Below are 4,497 nucleotides of genomic sequence, written 5' to 3'. Positions count from 1 at the left end.
TCAAGTAAGTTGCCAGGTCCCGATGTAAACCCGTTTCAGTTTCACAAAGAGCACTTCACAGCATTGGCCCCTTGCTCAGCTCGCATTTACCGCGTATCCCTCGCCCAGCGCTACGTCCCAAGCGACTGTGAAAAGCGCAATTGACTCCTGTACACAAGAAGAGTAAAAGAACGGACCCACAAAATTGCACACCAATATCCTTGACATGAGTTTGCTGCAGGATTCTTCAACAGATCATCAGTACGAATGTAATAAAAATTTCCTCGAGACTGAAAAGCTGATGTCTACAGTTCAGGACGGACTTAGAAAGTATCGCTCGTATGACACTCAGCTTGCCCTTTTCTCACATGTTATCCTGCGAAACACTAATGAACGGCAACAGGCAGATTCTGTATGCCGATTTTTCCGTAAAGCGTTTCACAGTGTGCTGACCGAGCGAGGTGGCGCAGTGGTTAGCGCACTGGACTCGCATTCGGGAGGACGACGGTTCAATCCCGTCTCCGGCCATCCTGATTTAGGTTTTCCGTGATTTCCCTAAATCGCTTCAGGCAAATGCCGGGATGGTTCCTTTGAAAGGGCACGGCCGATTTCCTTCCCCATCCTTCCCTCACCTGAGCTTGCGCTCCGTCTCTAATGACCTCGTTGTCGACGGGACGTTAAACACTAATATCCTCCTCCATCCTCCTCCACAGTGTGCTCCACAGCATACGACGAAGATATGAGCGTGTGGTTTAGATTCCCAGATAACTGAGCGGCTCGAAGATTTCTTAAGTAACAGAAGCCAGTACGTTCTCTTCGAAGGTGGGTCATCATCCAAGCCAGGGGCATCGTCAGGAGTGGCCCATGGAAGTGTGAAAGCACCGCTTTCATTCTCTGTATACATAAATGACCTGACCAATAGGGTTAGCAGCAACTTACGGCTGATGACGCTGTGGTACGGGGAGGTGTCGTCATTGAGTGCTTGTACGAGGATACAAGATGACTTAGACAGAGTTCCCAGTTGGTGTGATGAATAGTAGCTTTCTCTAAATGCAGAAAAATGTAGGTGGAGGCAGGTGAGTATGAAAAACATTCCCGTACAATTCGAATACAGCATTGGCAGCGCGCTGCTTAACACGGACACATCGACTAAATATCTGGGTGTAACGTTGCAAAGTAATTTGAAATTGAACGAGCGTAGGCAACGCGATGGTCGGCTTCGGTTTATTGGAAGAATGATAGGAAACCGCGTATAGAACACTTGTGAAGACCGTTCATGACTATTGTTCGAGTTTTTGAGATCCCCACCAAGTCGGAGTAAAGGAAGACATCGAAGCAATTCAGAAGCCACCTGATTTATTACTGGTAGGTTCTATCAACAAGCGGGTATTACGGAAATATATCATGAACTCGAATGAGAATCCCTAGAGCGAGTTCGACGTTCTTTTCGCGAAATACTGTTGATAATGTGAAGCTGACTACAGAATGATTCTACAGCCGCTAACGCACATTTCACTCAAGGACCACGAATATAAGACAAGACATAACAAATTAGGGCTCGTACGGAAGCTTGTAGACGATCGTTTTTTATTCGGTCTATTTGCGAGTGTAACAGGAAAAGAAATGACTAAAAGTAATATAAGGTACTCTCCACCACGCACGGTATGATGGGCTGCAGAGTATTTATGTAGATGTAGATGCAGATACTGGCCTTATGATTTTATGATGTAAATAACGCCAGATATATCGTCACAGTGTGCTTACTTGTTTCAGCCTTTTTCTTGTCTTGTGACAGCTACAGAATAATCCCCATACTGTTATAAATGATTACTATAAACTGTACCATATGATGGTGAGTCGCTAGTCGCTAGGTGAGTTGAAAACGCTAATGGAAAAATAGGAATTCCACCATAACGAAAGGCGTCACGTTTCAATCATTTCGCAGTGCTCCGTATCCATATTATTATTAGTATTATTATTGCGATGTGATATAGACCAACTTAGGACCACATGAAACAGCTCATTTCTTACATCATATTCTTTTCCTTTTTTTGGCTTCCCTGTACTTCTTTATTCTCTTCTATGTTCTATGTTTCTCCTCCTTTGTGTTTACCTCTGGGGACCCCTTACTTTTTATACCTTTTTACTCAATTCATGTTTGGTTTCTCAGTCCCTGGTTGTTCTTCCCAACTCCTGCAGCTGTTTCTCAACCTTTTTTTTTTTTTTTTTTTGGTCATCAGTCTACTGACTGGTTTGATGCGGCCCGCCACGAATTCCTTTCCTGTGCTAACCTCTTCATCTCAGAGTAGCACTTGCAACCTACGTCCTCAATTATTTCCTTGACGTATTCCAATCTCTATCTTCCTCTACAGTTTTTGCCCTCTACAGCTCCCTCTAGTACCATGGAAGTCATTCCCTCATGTCTTAGCAGATGTCCTATCTAGCGTTAAAAGGTTTTTTGGCTTTTCACATTTAACCAAATATAACATTGATGATGATAATTCATGGCAATGTTTGCCGACAAGATAAAGAATGCATCTTTTAACACTAGATTGCGTACTCACGGCAGTTCTCCTTGGCCGTTTCTTGGTACGAATTGGAAAGAGAGAAAAATTAATGAATGATCGACGATGCGTCGGTTCTCGATTGTGTTTAGGAGACGTACGGATTGATTGCGTGAAAATAGTTTCTCAAATGACCTCTTAACCCGGATTGCTTTCACGCAATCAGACTCTTCAATGAAATTACCTAAGGGACCTATTTGAATAATAAAAAAAATTGGAAATGAATGCAAAACAGTGAAATTTTGTAAAAAAAGTTGTCAGATCGGAAATTGAACACGTTAATGGTCTCCCAAATACAATCGAGACACCGCGATGAAGAGCGAACCTGTAACAAAGTTCATTTAAACATAAACATTATTTGTGGTTAATTTAAAGAAAAGAATAAGCATAGATTTTCTGTACAGTGAAGCATCAATATATTCTCAAAGAAGAAAGGCGTTAAACTATAAACATTAACAAATTTACAATGAATACAAAACTTACATTTTTATGTTTTTCTCATACATGGAGCAGTCCAACAATCGCTGCTTTTGTATGTGTGATATTTTGTAAAAATTAAATGTCCTGGCGTGCGTGTAAGTATTTTTTATCGTCACTAGGTTTACAAAAGCGTTTTCTTTCTTGATGATAACGTGGTTTTTCACATTAAATGAAATATAACTTGTAGCGGTGCTACACAACACGTCTTAACAAGTCGGCAACCAAACATCAAAGGTAATGAAGTACATGTTAACATATCGGCGACCAGAAGTACAACTAACTATAAAGACTAGAATTTTCCTAACAAATGAAAAATTGTTCTTTCTTCTGTTTCGCAGCTTCTTGCTATCAAGCGCTGCGGCAATGATTTTAAATATCTGCGCCCAGCGAGTCATAGTATTTAAAAGTACCTTTTAAACGCTGGGCGCGCGTCTTGGTGTAGGCGAACGTTATAAACAGATTTCGTTTTTTTTACTCTCGTGTTGTCATGCTTAGTATCACTGCAAACTACAGCTTGGTGGCTGTCCTTTTCTCATATGCAAAATGTCTGAAATCCAATAATATCACATTGCTTCCCGCGTGAGGAGCGATGACTCCGTCAGGATCATCGAGACTCACGCGTAGTCGTGATATTATTGCTTTCGTGAAACAAGTTAGTATTACTTGCAAAAATTCTTTACAATAGATTTTACACACTGCATCAGACAAAGTGGTTAACATACAGAGTATCGGGTAAGTATATTCGTACGACTGAAATTGATAGTAATTTGTCCATTGGGTAACTACATGACAATTGAACTGTGCTCTTTCTAATGTATTGTACAAGGATAACAAATGTTCATTTCCCGGTAAAAGATAATGAAATTACGATAAAGATACACATACATAGATACATTATACATGGCATAATAAATATAAAAAAATAACAAAGAAATAAATTACTTGACTTCGCAGGAAGTCTGGGTGCTGTGTGCACTCGTGGAAAAAATATGTTACAAAAGATTGACATTTTTGTTTTACAATGGCATATTACAGGAATATTTTTGTCGTTGTTTCGTCGAAGATTTCTTGCAGTAAATACGTAGCACTTTACTTATTTGTGGCTTTTATGACCTGCAAAAAAAAAAATGTTGCACTACTCTTGGGTAGGTATGAGTTGCACTGGGAGTGGTAGAACTTCGGGTATAAATGATAGCACTGCACTTGAGTGGGGAAATTGATTACACTTTCACAGTGGAGGAAAAGTATGGCATCACTTTCACTGTGGAAGTTGGAGTAGTTGTCGGGGTGTGATGCTGCGTTGGAAATACGTCGTGGGTCAGGAACTGGAAGATTGGTTCTGCAACATGTTGAGCCGTATGGTGGCGGTCTCTATTTGACTTGACACATGTCCGTGCTTCCATTTATGTTTTCGTACATGAAAAATACAGAAAAAAATCTGTATTAGAATGTGCTTACTTACTAATAACTTAGT

At 40.5% G+C, this 4,497-nt stretch overlaps 1 non-coding gene across 1 annotated transcript; it reads left to right on the top strand.

Annotated features, from left to right (window-relative positions):
* The first annotated feature begins 434 nt into the window (after positions 1-434).
* On the top strand, positions 435-507 carry Trnaa-cgc (transfer RNA alanine (anticodon CGC)). The gene has a single exon. It is a non-coding gene; the product is annotated as a tRNA-Ala (tRNA).
* Positions 508-4,497: the final 3,990 nt, after the last annotated feature.

This window comes from Schistocerca cancellata, chromosome 10 (genome assembly GCF_023864275.1).
Source record: "Schistocerca cancellata isolate TAMUIC-IGC-003103 chromosome 10, iqSchCanc2.1, whole genome shotgun sequence".
Taxonomy (NCBI): domain Eukaryota; kingdom Metazoa; phylum Arthropoda; class Insecta; order Orthoptera; family Acrididae; genus Schistocerca; species Schistocerca cancellata.
Note: the sequence above shows the minus strand (reverse complement) of the source record. Positions and strands in the feature narration are given on the sequence as shown.